The 15816-nt window shown below is 39.0% G+C and overlaps 1 long non-coding RNA gene across 1 annotated transcript in view; it reads right to left on the bottom strand.

The window, feature by feature from the left end:
* Positions 1-1621: 1621 nt before the first annotated feature.
* LOC103693221 (uncharacterized) overlaps positions 1622-15816 on the bottom strand; it is a 160197-nt gene continuing 146002 nt past the window's right edge. The window contains exon 6 of the long non-coding RNA XR_010057630.1: positions 1622-1947. This is a non-coding gene — a long non-coding RNA (uncharacterized LOC103693221). The remainder of the gene's footprint in view (positions 1948-15816) is intronic.

Raw genomic sequence — 15816 nt, 5'->3', positions numbered from 1 at the left:
ATGTCGAATGTCCTCACCCTTCCTTGTTTGTCTAGCACCTTCATGAAGACTGTTTTTTCCAAGTCTCTGTTTGCTCAGGAGTGGGTGTTGGGACATAATCTCTTCCCTGGCTGACTGCAAGCCAAGGAGAACTTTTGTTGGCAGCTAATGTGCAACATTCTGGTCAGATATGTTGACATCTTCAAGTCACAGATGCCTGTTTATTTTTACTGAAATAACAGCAAGACAGGGAGCCTTGGCCCAGTGGCCTTTATTTGAGCAGCACACAGTAGCAGACTGCTCTGTCCAGCAGGATAAAGAAAATTGCTTCAACTCTTTTAGTAAAAAGACACAAACATGCTATACATTTTTAGTCCCAGCAACTGACAGCTTAATGTTCTAGGTATGATATTCATATATAAACCAGAGAACGTATTTATCTCTTTTTAAAAACTTACATTTTGGTGTTGGAGAGGTGGTTCAATGCTGAAGAGCACCTGATGCTCTTGCAAAAGACCCTGCTGTGTTTTTAGCACCCACATGGCAGCTCGTGACCTCCTGTAACTCTAGTTCCAGGGGACCAAATGTGCTTTTGGCCTCCTCAGCACTGCACACACAGTGCACATGCATACATGCAGACAAGCATTCACACACTCAAAAATAAAAATAAGTATATCTATTTCTTATATTTTTGGTTGTGAGCCTAGCCTTTAACGGCTGAGCCATCTCTCCAGCCCAGTATATCTATTTCTAAACTCGTATTTGTTAACCCCGAGAGATCCCAAAGCATGTACAATTTAAATAATGGGAACTTGGCCTTTCCTTACAGAACACTGACCCCATTCTCCAAATTCAGGCTCCACCCCGTTCTAGAGGGGGTAGTGATGAGTAAAAATCCTTACTGAGTTTTCCCAGCCATTTTTACATGTGTCTTCATTAACTACATTAGCAACATTAACATCAGAACCCTCCTTTTCCTTGAAGACTGTCGCTGGGAAAAGGGACCACCTTTTTCATATACTGTCAAGTTTGTGTGAAGCCTTATTATAGTGCCCCTTTTAATCTTGACAACTATACTTGGATGGAGATAACATTGCACTGCTTTCAAAGATGAAAAGGTTCAGTTTCTCGGAGGCCCAAAACTGAGCCACTAAACAGTGACAGGGCCAACATTAATATTCAAGAAATGCTGATATGGGATCTGCATGTTCTTTCCATAATGCAACTTAAAAGGAGCAGCCAAATGTATGTCACACACACCTGCACACCTGCACACATGCACACATGCACACAGGCACACACACAACCCCACATAAAATACCTCTGAAGATTCTCCAGAACACCTAAGCTAATCTTTGAAATTAGACGAAAGCAACCAATCTTTTCAACGATTAGCAGGAAAGCCAAGTCTGTATAGATTTGTAAATGGTTATTTGAGGACGTGATAATCATAAATTCATGTACTGCATTGCACAGGTCCACAAGAAGACCTGATGTCTGGGGAAACTCTTCCTCCAAAGTAATCTGCTGATTTGACCTGTTCATCATGTCTCCTTGCAAACCCAACATGGCATGATTCTAAGACAAGCTGGCAATGCACTATGGGCATTCACGAATAGCTGGGCAGATATTCACACAGACGTAGTGAAAGAGGCAGTTAATGTTGTCAAAATGATAAAGGCATAGATTTTGGATACAGAACCTGGATCAGAGAGGACCAGTGACCCTCCTGACCTGAGACAGTCTTGGCTGGACTGGCTCAGAGTTCTTGACTTTCCAGGACCATGGCATCTAAGATTGGCCTGCATAGGTTGTAGCAAAGCTAAACTGGGGTTGCTAAATGCTCCTGTTTCTGAGGTCACAGAGGCTCTTTGCCCTGTCCCCTCAGTCTCCTTCTACTTAAGCCAGCACTTTCTTTTCCAGTTTCAGAGGTATGCGACTCTTCCTCAGCAGATCATGCTGATGTGCCTGAGGGAAAAAATAAAGTTAAAGTGGCATTTCAGGAATTCGTTCATTCAGTCCTTATTAATGAACTCCAAGTAATCCCCATCTGACTGGAGTCCTGCGCTTATTTAAATGCGTAAGTGAAACCGTCCTTTAGACCTTCATTCATAGTCCATTTGAGTCAGGAACCGAGTGTATTCGCTTTACTAACTGGGCATTAAGCAGCATTTGAGCAGCTGAAGAACTCTCAATTGTAATGGCCCATAATAAATATCCAAACAATTTGTTCTACAGTGGTTATCCTTCCTAGTTGGAATACACGTCTGTGGGAGTTACTAATCAGACACCCAACTGTAACTACACGGCTAGAATATTAGCTTGTGTTCTCATGGGGACTGGCTACATAGAGAACACTTACAGTCTCACTTACTGCCCAGGTAATTGTGCACTATTATTACTATTATTTATATTTTACTACCAAGAAAACAAGACCTAGAGATGTTCAAAGACGTGGGATCTTAGAGGAAGGACTGAGACCAGCAGACTCTGACTGAATATCATCATAAGCATGGTTCTCCTTTCAAGATTCACAGCCACTGTGAAGTGCTCAACAACTTCCTTGAAAAGTGTCATTTATGTGAAACATACAGTTGTATTTACGTGTGTTTGCACATTGTTATATGCAAGGGTTCTTTGACTGAAGTGATTATCTTATATATAATTTTTAAAATCAGAGTTTACAAATTTAATTTTGTAGCACAGAATCAGACAGCAAAAAGGCAGGAAGGGGAGGGGAGAAGGAACTAGCAGGATTTAGGGTGAGAAGGGAAAGTGGGAAAAACACAGAGTAGACTATGATGGGGAATAGGAGAGGTGGGTCAATACTGAAGCAAAGCAAGGAAGGACAAACAAGACGCGGATATTTGATATCACCACAAGGATGAGTATTACTTTAGCTTCAAGGAATCATAGTACTTTATATTTAACAAATTTATATACAATGAACACACATACACACACATACATACATAATACATACCCGTACATATATACACATATGTATGCACACATACACACATTCACATATGTACACACACATACATATATACTGATACACACACGCATGCATGCATACTCACATACATACACACATACATATCCGTACATATACACACATACACACACATATATATACACATGAATACATGCGTGCATACATATAAACATGGACACACAAAGATACATGTATACTGATACACACACATAAATACACATACCAATATATACACACATACATGGATATATACATACCTATACAACCACACACCCACCTGCACACATACACATACATATATAGACATACACACACATACACATACAGATGCATACATATATATACACACATACTGCATACATATACACACCTACACAACCATACACATACTTGCACAAATACACACAAATATACACACACACATACACATACACACACACACATCTTAAATAAAATTATGCCAGTTAGACTAACAATACTTCCCTCAAGAATTATAAACTGTCTAACAACATCCCCAGTACCAGAAGTGACAAACTTCCTTTCAAGTTGATTGTAAAGACTGTCTAGTGACGCCTTAAAACAACATAGCCTATTACTGTTGACTTTGGTTGTTTCTCAGAGATTGAAAACACATCCCTATTGATGACTATACCACACATTTCAGACAAAGAATTTAGGAGATCTGCGATGGATCTAACCTGAAAGCCTCCTTCCTACAATCTTGTTTCCATAGTACCAGAAAGTACTTTGTAAGCTGCCAGGGGAGGGAATAAATCACTAGCCCTCTGAAGCTATCATGCCCGTGAACTGTAGCAATGGCCATCATAGCACGATAAGTGCCATAGCTGCACATTTCTTGGAGGTAGGCAACAGCTGACTCAATGAGCAGATGTACTCAGTAGAAGGGGATCATGTACATTACTTGTAGGGTAGGCAACAGCTGACTCAATGAGATGTACTCAGTAGAAGGGGATCATGTACATTACTTGTAGGGTAGGCAACAGCTGACTCAATGAGATGTACTCAGTAGAAGGGGATCATGACTTGCATTAGAAATCTAACCAATTACTCAAGGTCACAGATGTCAGAGGAGAACATGCTACCATATCTTTATTAAACCAGTAATAATACTTAAGTGCTTTCTAAAACGTATCCTTATACCCAGATAAGTATAAAAGTTCTCCCCTCTTCTAAGAAGCTTCTCTTCACAGCAAAAGGAGACCACTATAGGAAAACACAACATGTCACAATACAGAGATCAGCAGATCGTGGGACCCCAGGTCCAACAGACACAATTGTAACATAGTTCCTGCAGCTAAGGCTCAGTTAAGACCGTGGAAGAGGGTGTGGAGGCAGAGGACCAGGTTGCTGTGAGGTTTCCTCTCCTAGAAATGGCAGGGACACCGTACCATGACACTTCAGAAATATGGCTTTCTAAGCAAGATCTGAACTATGATAGTATCCACAGACATGCTAATGTGAAAGGAGGAAATCTCGCATGGTCCCATTCCTAGACAAAGAAGAACAGTTAACTGGTGACTCTGAGACAGGGAGACTTTTGCCTCTCCTAGGGATGAGACCATAAGTCATTAGCCAATACAAAGTGGACAGCCCTGAAAGCACTCAGACACAAGCTACTCTAAATGGGCTTAGCAGGTTATATCTATATTTATGCATATTTATGTATGTGTATGTATATGGAAACATGTGCAAATATATGTAACAATATCATAAATGGAGGCCATCAAGTTAAAGAGAGTCGGAAGCAAAGGAAGAGTCAGTAGGAGGGGGAATGGGAGGGGTTGGAGGGAGAACAGGAAAGACAGTGATATAACTATATTTTAATTAAAATGCTAATAATATAAGAAAATATCGGGGAACTGCAATATAAATTTTTACCATCACACCCTTATACTCAGTCTAGTAAATTGTCTCTAGCTTGTGAGAATTCTAGAAAATTATTTTACTGAGTCATTCTGGATAAAGAAGGAAGGTTTTATTGGTTTTATTTTTTTCAGGTAATTTTTTTGTTGTGGTTATTGGGGTTTTTTTTTTTTGTTTTTTTTTTGTTTGTTTTTTTGCATTTTAGATTTTAAAGAGAGTTTCTCTTTCTATAGACCAGGCTGGCCTTGAACTCAGAGAGCTGCCTGCCTCTATCTCCCCACATCAGGTCATTTTTTTGTAATCCTAGAAATAGTGACTATTTCAAAACAATTGATATGAAGAATACTAGAAACCATGGGGATGTATAAGAAATTCTAAATATATTTTTGTCTCCAAATTGCAGTAAAGTATCCTTAAGAGTTCACAAATTTAAAATTCAGGAAAAGCTTTAACTCCTGATTGAGGCACAGCCTTGACCGAAGCCAAAGGTTGAAAGAAGCCATGCAGCCAGCAAAAATCCCTCAGATTTTTATGGAATGGCAAATTCGTGATTAAGTGTACGGTTTTAAACAATCATTCCGTTGGCCTAAAGGAAAGGAGAGAAATGGTTTTCCTTATGGCCTTGGCTGCCTCTGAAGAAGAGGCGCTTTTACCCTGTCTGAAGATTATTTTGTGGAATCATGTTTTACTCTGACACATGAGTTAAATTTTTGTATCTTCAGTCTTTAAGGTTTTTTTTTTTCTTGTTTAGAAAACAAACAGGTTAAAAATGAAGTTGCTGATGGAAATCCCGGCAGCGGCAAAATGATGCTTGTTGGTGGGAAGTGCTGATGATTGAACCGGTTCCACATCAGTGGACCCCCCTGCTTCAGCCTAATGCGCAGGTGCGGAGATGCATTTGAAGGCAGCGCTGCAAGCAAGAGGAGGAATAGAATCTCAGCGGTGCTGGTGCAAACCACATGTACCCCACTCCTGGAGAAAATTCAGAGCCAACAGAAAATGTTAAAAGCATATTTGCCTTATAAACGATACTTAGAAGACTGACTCTAAGGTTATAAAGTCAAGAAAGGGAATAGGGTCATTCGTTTTGTGTAAGAAGAACAAAATGGTGAAAAGTCAGATGCAGTAAATATGAGATGGTGTCAGAAAAAAGGCTGAGAAAGGTAAGCGAGTCTAGCAACAGTTTAAGTTCTGGTCTGGGGATATTACAAAACAAAATTCAATTGGTATGTAGAATAAATTTTTTCCCTCTGAATAATAAAAAGAAAACATCATGAAAGAACTAATACAAAAATGATCAAGTTGGAAATAGCGTCAGAGAGACACAGACAGTGAAAGACAGACAGACAGAGAGAGAGAGAGAGAGAGAGAGAGAGAGAGAGAGAGAGAGAGAGAGAGAGAGGTGAATTAAGCTGCAAATACTGGCAAGTGTCCAAACAGAAACAAAAATTTACTTATAGATAAACAGAAGCAAGTCGGCTGCCAGATCCCTTGTTCTCGGGCTTGGACACCACGAAGCAGTGGCCCCCATACTTGATCATCCACAGACATCTCTGGCGAAACATTAGTGATTAGAGTGGGCATAACATCTCAAGTTTACGTTAATATGTAAAACCTTCATTCCCTGTTATGTATGGGCGGATAAAGTGGAATCCATACTCTTTCTTGGGATGACTTATTGAAGACCTATTCCAGGCAATTTAATGGTGATTCTAAAATTATAAAGTCAAGAAAAGGAAATATAATATTTGGTACTGAGATTTATCTTAAGCCCTATGCATGCTAAGCCAGCGCTTGACCACTAAACTACATCCCAGCTCAATTATAGAGCCTGCCTAACATGACCAAGATCCTGTATTGAATCACTGGCGCATGCGCGCACACACACATACACACATACATACACACACACACACACACACACTCACATACACACATATACACACACACACGCCCATTGAAATTAGTATTATAAATGTAATCTATAAAGATTATGTTATGTTACTTTCACCAAATGGTAGAAATCTTATATAGCAAATGCTATGCATAAGAACTGTGTTATGTTCATATAACTAAATAAATATAATTGAGAGAAAATCCTTAATTCCTTGTTATGAGTAGCAATATGATATGCTGCTTAAATTTAATTAATTTATATAGTTAATTAAAGATAATTAATTTAAATAGTAAGGTATACTTTCATGACTGAGGAGTTTACTGGTTCATAGAAAAGTCAAGGAAGCTATACCCATGAAGTCTTATTAACATGCCTACCCATACAAGACCTGAACAAGGCTAACATCAGAAGACATGCTACCATGGCAGGGGGAAATCTCATGGGGCCTCAATCGTAGGCACAGAACTACAGGCAACTAGGGAGTGCTGAGTAACTCAGAAATGAGTCCCTAATTAGTTATGCAATGCGAAATGGTCAGTGAGGAAATCATAAACACTTTAATAACATTACATAAGCTGAGCTGCTTGTTTACACCTCGATATTTAGGTGTGTGTGTGTGTGTGTGTGTGTGTGTGTGTGTGTGTATTTGCACACACATGTGCACGCGTGGGCATGTGTGTGCATGTGTAACAGTAATTAAATGAATAGAGGCCAGGAATTTGACAGAGTCAGATAGACAGTACACAGGAAGAGGTGGAGGGAGGATAGTAAGGGAGAAACGATGAAATTTAATTAAAAAATATACCACATCATACTGATATGTATGATTAAAGGTACATACTCCCAGCTTCCACTTTTCAACAATGAAAGTCGTAATCATAGAATGCATATTGGTATGAATTTTTCATATCTGTGAGAAGTTAGGTACAAATATACACACTCATATATGGTATATAAATTTATAAATATATAGTTTATTTTATACATATTTTTCTAATATATATTAAAAATTCTTCTTTATCAGTTTTGCTTATGATATAAAATGTGTACTTGTATATGTACTATAGTAATGGCAGTATAGCCAACAATTTTGCCATAATGAACTCTTTTTTTTTTTTTTTTTTGGTTCTTTTTTTCGGAGCTGGGGACCGAACCCAGGGCCTTGCGCTTCCTAGGTAAGCGCTCTACCACTGAGCTAAATCCCCAGCCCCCATAATGAACTCTTAATTATGTCAATTTTTACTGAAATAATGGTCTAAAAGGTATTCTTGAACATATTTCACGTTTGGTGCTCAATGTTTGGGGAAGATCTGAGTTTATTCACACACTCTTTGTTTTGATGACTTTGTGTACTGTATGCTTTAAAAAATGACATTTGTCTTTTTCAAATAATTCATTAATATTAGCGAAGTGCTTATGTTGGTTTTCAAGGAGTGTGATTGTTTTCTATGGTGATTGGCTTATCCTACTTGACCGAGGGCTCCAGTAGCCTCTTGATGTGCCTTCCTCCACATGCACATCATGTTAGGGAACCCATCACTGCACTTCAGGATCATTAGCCTGTGACAGTGACAGCAGACCTCACTTGAGATCATTGATCTTCATTTTCACATCTATAAAATAGATAAGAACCCCTTCAGTTTGGGGAAAATGCAGAAATAAAAGGAAGAAAGCATAGACTTAAGAGAAAATTGAGGACCATAACAGGAAATACATTCCCAACAAACAGGTATAAAACCCCAAATAAACGATAACTTCAAGTTTGTTAAAGTAATGACTTCTAAAAGGACCCCCAATGGTGGTAAGGAACATAAAGTAAGGACATGATTTTCTTAAAACAAGTGCAGAAGAAACATAACACATTACAGACTTGAAGACTAAGTGCAGCACTGTCTCAGAAGGCGAGATACTGACACAGAAGGGTTGAGAGAAGCCTCGTGTGGAAGGCAAACCTCTACTCCTAAAGCTGAACTTCAGCAACGATGTTGTTGAGATGAGGGGAGTACTGTGATGAAGACATCAGAAATGGGGATGGGTTTAGTTCACGTGGGAGCAGGCTTACCTCATGTGTGCAAGGTCCCAAGCCCAAGTCATACTCAAAAACTTGTTGATAAATGTATAAAAGCTGACAAATATGAGAATTGCATTGGATGCCATAATAGGCCAGCACAATGGATTCATTACAATGAATTCAGACATAACTAATGTCAGAATTTTCCTACTGAAATTTATGGGGTGAGAATATAAATTTATATTCAACTCTTTTTTTTTTCCAAAGCTGAGGACCGAACCCAGGGCCTTGCGCTTGCTAGGCAAGCACTCTACCACTGAGCTAAATCCCCAACCCCCTATATTCAACTCTTATTAAGAGTGCTTCAAAATAGAAAACATTACATTGCAACTCTAGTTGGTTGCTCTTCTTACTGAGAAAATTCATTACAATCAGGTAGTAATTTACCCAGTTGTAAGGTTCCTCAGAAGTCATCGGTGGGACCACAGTGGTCGGGCACACACGTCCTCCAGTAAGAGTCAGAAACTACCTCAAACAGGACGCTTAGGAGGACGCAGCAAGGACAGACTACTTCCTCCATCCATTCATCACTGATTTTCCATAATCTTTTTATTTGAGGAACAAAATAAAAGTATGTACCAAATTAGATATTGAAATTTTTATCTGGGAAGAAGAAAACAAAAACAAACAACACAAAACAAAACAAAAACCCTGACCACTGTCATGCTTGACTAGACATTACTGAATTCCTTGGGCGAGACAAAAGGAGGAAAACTAAGAATAATTAGAGGCCTGGTGCATGACAATACACATTTTTACTTACTTCCAAATGCAATAACATTAAAAAGATCAACAGAAGAAAATGACAGTTTATTATTAAATAATAAAAGGATCATACAAAAGATGGACACATATAGAAATATCTCCCCATAAAGCCTATTGCCATTTGGAAAAGACAAGTATTTTTACAAAAGGAAAACATGTTTGTATGTATGGATATGTGTATACATATCTATTAATATATAACATATACGTTTATATGATATAAATACACATTCAGAAGTAGCATTTAAAGAATATTCACTTTCTCAATTTAATTTAAAGTTAATTATTTTGTCTTCGTTATAGGACCCAACCTATTGTCTTTGGGTTAGTATTTCACTGATGACCAAAGCAACACAGAGGGAAAAGGGCTTACTCATTATATGCTTGCATGTCTCAGGCCATCTTCAAAGGAAGTCAGAACAGGAACTTAACCGGGAAAGGACCTGCAAGCGGGAGTTGATGAAGAGGCCAAGGATGCACTCAGGCTTGCTCCCCATGGCTTGCCATCCTCCTTTCTTGTAGAACCCGGGACCATCCTTCCAGGCAAGAGTCCATTCACAAGAGCTGTGCCCTCTGCCCTGAATCACGAATTAATAATCTATCCTATACGCTTGCCTACAGTCTGACCTGATGAATGTGTCTTCTTAGTTGAGGCTTCCTCCTCTAGCTTACGTCAAGTCGACATAAAACTAGTCAGTACGCATATGATATATTATTAAAGATTACAACTTTAGAAAAATGAAAGCACATTGGAAGGAGCTGCATCTGTATAAGGTTGGACCCAGCAGCCCCCACAGCGAACACTGAGTAAACAACCATGGCTGCACTTTTAGTACCAGAAAGCATATCCTGATAACTCAAGAGATTATTTTCATTATCCTCGTGGGACAACTTAAATTCTGCAAAAGCAATAATCTAATACATTTAAAGAACGGTTTCTTGAAATTGCAATGTATCTTTTACTTAGAAAAACTAAAATCCTGTTTTGATACTTACAAGAAGAAACAGGAAACATCACTGAGAATATACTGGAGAGAGTTGCTGGAATTGATCCTAGTAAATACTAAAGTCAGAGGTTCACTGGTGCCAAACTTAGGGGACACAGCATTCTGAGCTAATAAACCCATCCTACACAAAGTAAGAGTTTAACTAGTGAAAAGACAGAGATCACAGAGTACTTAGTAAGGAATTGCAGCTCACTAGGTAAGAGTAGAAGAATTAGATGTGAACAATGCATCTAAAATGAATTCTAAAAAACACTCGGCAGAAATGATTGACACACAACGTAAGCGGTATAGGAATAGCCAACTGCTCGTGGAACAGAAATGTACTCTCTATTCATCTCAAAGACAGAGCCTGCGTATGAAAAGGCCATCAATATTAAAGACAGTGGGGAACAGTTTCATATCACAGTGACAAAATGCTTTAGATAAATAACTTAAAATGAGGAAATATTTGTTTTAGATCAGTTTCAGAGACTTTGGTCTGCTGCCTTGGACTTGTGGAGAGGCCAGACAGTGTGGTTGATGTGAACAAAACTGAGCTACTGGAAGCTAAAACTAATTTACACAACAGCAACAGGAAAGACAATTACAGAATAAAGACCAGTCCGAGCCCAGCCTGTCTGTAGGACACTCCCAGTGTCTGACTTCTTTCCAATAGTCCGTACCTCCTGCAGGTGCTGTCACAGCCCAAAAGTGTCCCAGGCTGGGACTTAAGCCCTTAGGATATAAAACTTCAGGCACTTCAGACAGAAACTATAGTATAGTGCAGGGCAAAGAGGAAATGGGACGAATTTCATTACCATCAATATTTAGAAAGGGACGTGAAAAATCCTAAGTTCAAGGCCCATCTGGGTGCCATGGAGTGAGTGAGTTTCAAGGCTCCACTGGTCAACTTACTGAGACCCTGTGTCAGTGTCAAGTAAAATCAAGCCTGGGATATAGGTCAGGGTTGGCACATTTACAAAGATGGACAAGATCCTGTATCCAACATGCAGGGCCACAAAACAGTAACAACAAACCCTCTATGTGCCTCCAATCAGAGGAAAAGAATGTTCTGCACTGAAGGTCCACCTTTAATTTACCACTGATTGGGTGGTTTTTATACCTGTTCTTATTCAGCATGTATGAAGATTAGGAACACACTGATAAATTTCACACCCCAGGCTTGTGGATGAGTACTGAAGTATAATGCTAATGAAAAAGACAAAAGTGAGAAAAATGGACAAATCTTCAAATGTCAGTCATGCACTACCCAAGGTAACTGGTTTCTTTAATAGTGTAGAAAGTACTTGTTTCAAAAGTTATCACTTGACATTATGTAGCTATTATAGATACAAATGACTTTAAAATACACTTGAACTATTAATATTTACGTCCTAGTTTCATTAAGTTTTCTTGGTCCACAAAACAATAATTGAGGCTCCGGTTTGAAAGATTACTACAGTGGATTACTACAGTGAAATCATCCACAGTGGTTGACTTCAAAGTGGTGGTGTGGAACAGTAGCAGATCGGTAAACAGTATTTTTACCAGATAAAAGAAACAGAAATATTAGACTATTAGGGGTTGGGGTGATGACTCAATAGTGCTTGCTATGTAAGCATGAAGACCTGAGTTCAAATAGCCAGTACCCGCTTAAAACGCTGGCCACGGCCACATGTGACCGGTACCTCAGAATTGTGGTGCAGAGACAGGGTACCTGGCTAGCCAGCCTTGCCTAAACTGTGAGTGCCCCATTTAATAACACCTTGTCTCAAAGGAATGTTGCACAGACTGGGAGAGGGAGAGTCGGGACTCCCTGCTGTGGTTTCTGCCACAAAGCACACAAAAATGGATTAGAATGTGGCAAGACATGCCAGAGTATAGAGAAAAAATACTATGCATTTCTGTTTAATAAAACAGAAATATAATGTCCCTTTTAAAAACAACAAAATCCGTTGCCTACAAATGTGTATGTTTGTTCATATCTATTTTCCATTGTGTATGAATGTCTATATTGTTTCATTTGCTAATAATATATTTGGAGATCTTTCCTATTATTATCTTATTTTTATTTTTCTTATGTTTTGAAATTTTCTATGATTAGCACATTCTTTTCAACTTGTGCGTGGACCTATTATTTTTCTCCTCTTCCAAAGTAACAAAGGATGAACAAATTTCTGTTTTCAAAAAGATATTCTCCTTCTTATTTCCCTGGTTAGGAGAGAAGAGTAAGGTCCAACAGCCCATAGGACCCTGCCCTCCATCCAGTCCTGTGAAGTCCCACGTTTGCCCTAACTTTTCCCAAATGCAGATTATAGATTCGTTTTAAATAGCACCCCAGGCCCAGCACAGCATGTTAACTCTTCCAAATTACATTTTTTAGGCTCTTCACCAAATTAGAAGTGTTCTTGAACCGCCAAATAGAGGCTCCTTGTCCATTAAACCAAACACCCTTGACAATCATCCTCCTGCCAACGACGCCGAGTGCAGCTTGCATCCGAGCCCTATACATGTCTGTTTTCACACACTGATTCTGGAGAATGTGGGGAAGCTCCACCTTGATTCATTAGTTCAGTAAAAGTTATGTTCAGAACTATTCAGCATAATTCACAGCACTTAACACAGCATATATTTTCATAATACTCTAAATCTATTGCTTGTGGTCATAACTCAAGCAAATAACCTCTGGCTCGCCAAACACTGTCACTTTAGAATTGTGGCTGCGTTGTTTTCTGTCACTGCAACTGGCCTACGTAAGAACTGATTTACTATATTTTTATCAAGCTCCTAATATATAATCTGTGCTTCTTTGCACTGCTGCAAAGGAGGGCACTGCACTCCATACCGTGTATAGCTTGAACTCTTTGGAGAAGAAGTCAAATCCAGTCAACTGATGTTAAATACAAGAATCAGTATGGGCTTTGTGTGTGAATTTGCCTTGTTTCTGCTCGTTGCCTAACCCATTTAATTGCAAACGAATCGTTTTGTTTTGTTCCTTTGTTTTATGCTGACAGTCTTACTGTATAGCCCAGACTGACCTGGAATTTACTAGGGAGACCAGGTTGGCCTCAAACTCACAGAAATCCACCTGCTTCTGCTTTCCAAGGCATGCATCACCCTATCTGGCTATTTATTTATTTATTTATTTATTTATTTATTATTCCATTCACTTACATTTCAAATGATATCCCACTTTTTAAAAACAAATTTAAAGCAGAAAAGATCATGTAAACTGTTTTAACATTATAAATGTTCTGCAGATGTATCTGCACGCACACACACACACACACACACACACACCACACATCTCTTTGTTGTTAAAATTCTGATACTCTTTAGCCCATTACTGCGGGCTGACTACATTTAATCCCTTTGGTACTCAGGGACAGAAACTGTTGCTAAACACACTAATGGGCAGGTTGTTTCTGGTGGAAGTTTTACCACACCTAGCTTGTTCCTTTTGCAATCCTAGCCAATACCTAATTTACTGAAAGGAAAAGCTTGCTTTTACCAGACTTACCTGTGTTCTTTGATCCAGACCTACTGGCAGGTGTCCTCGTACATAGCTATAAATGAACCAAAGTTCTCTTGAACATGGCTTAAATTTCATGTTTCTAATTTATAATTTTTACACAATGTAAATACTATGCAAATACTGGGTAAACAGTTGCATGAAAAACACACTCTTTCTGTGAGGATGTGACCCTCTCCATTCCCCTTCCTACCCTGCTCCTTGCCTTCCCCACTGTGCCTTTCGACTCTCGGTCCCTCCCCCTCCTGTTTCCTATCCCGTCCACCCTTATGTATTTTGTGGTCTTCCTATGCCACTTCCTGAAAGACTCCTTTTGTTCCATCTCACAAATCCCTTTCCATTTTCCTGGCTTCCACCCATGTTTACTCCCAGGTAAAGACAGGGCTATGCACAGAAGAGACACATTGTGACATTTGTCTTCCTAGGTCAAGGTTAATTTATTTGATGTTATATTTTTCAACTACAAGAATTGTCCTGAAAACATTGGTTTTCTTCACTGCGGGGGGAAAAGAAAAAGAATAAAAACTGCAGTGCATATATACAGAGTTTTCATTATCCGGTTGCCTCTTGGTAGATACCGAAGGAGATTCCTAATTTTCCTAAAGCAGTAATAAACACAGATATGTGAAAATAAAGCAAAATAAAACAAAAACGTCTCAGAACTGCCGTGGAGTTTGTTTTACATATGTTGGCCACCTACTCTTGGGCGTGGGGCCACCCTGAAGTGTTGTCTGGTTTTGTGTTCTTATGTGGATCTGTTTGTGACTGGTTGCTACTGATTGGGGATTCTTCTTTTCTTTTTTTAGTTTTTTAGTTTTAGTTTTGTGTTATGTCGTTTTAAAAACGCAAATCCCTTGGATTTTACTAAAGGAAGACTTAGGAGCCAGACCTTGTGGTGAAAGTCCCCTAGCTCAGAGAGGCAGAGAAAACTCCCAGCTGACTTTCCTACTGCACTGATGTCCCAGTAGAAAAGGCTCTACCCCAGTCCCAGAGGCAGAAGCCTTTCCTCATTCTTGGCTGCCTTAAATACCCTTCACCTGAGAGCCCCCTTTCCCTCACTTGTGTGCTTGCTTGCTCTATTTCTTGACCTAGGTTGACTTTAGTTAGCTAGGGTATTAGGACTGAGCCACACCACAAGGACTTGTTTACAGTAAACAGAAAGGTCTAGGATCAAAGGCAGAGCCCTATCACAAGGAGAAACAGTTCACAGCCCAAGGTTCATAATGTGATCAAATATCCTGCAATAGCTTTCTTTTAAGAGAGAACAAACAAACTAATAGGCCATTTTTCTTTATGGAGGGGACATTTATTTTTCTTCCAAAATATTTAAGCCATTTTTTTCAAATTTTCTTTATATATTCTTGATACAATAATTTATCTGAAGTATATTTGGCAACCATTTTCCTATTCTATAGTCTGTCATTTCAGTCTGTTGATAAGACCCATGTGGGATTCGTTTAAGTTAATTACATGTTCAATTCTTAAAGCTGATTTCTGTGCTATTGGGAGTTTTTTTAGATTTCCTACCTAAACTTGTGTCTGTAGTATTTCCTCTAAGTTTTCTCAATCAATGTCAACATTTCCTTTTCTTTTATTGGATTTTTTATTTACATATCAATTGTTATTCCCTTTACTGGTTTCCCAGAATAAGCCCCTTGTCCCATCCTCCCCCCCTTCTTTTATAAGGGTGTTCTCTTCCCCATC

The sequence above is a fragment of the Rattus norvegicus genome, chromosome 14 (genome assembly GCF_036323735.1).
Source record: "Rattus norvegicus strain BN/NHsdMcwi chromosome 14, GRCr8, whole genome shotgun sequence".
Lineage (NCBI taxonomy): Eukaryota > Metazoa > Chordata > Mammalia > Rodentia > Muridae > Rattus > Rattus norvegicus.
Note: the sequence above shows the minus strand (reverse complement) of the source record. Positions and strands in the feature narration are given on the sequence as shown.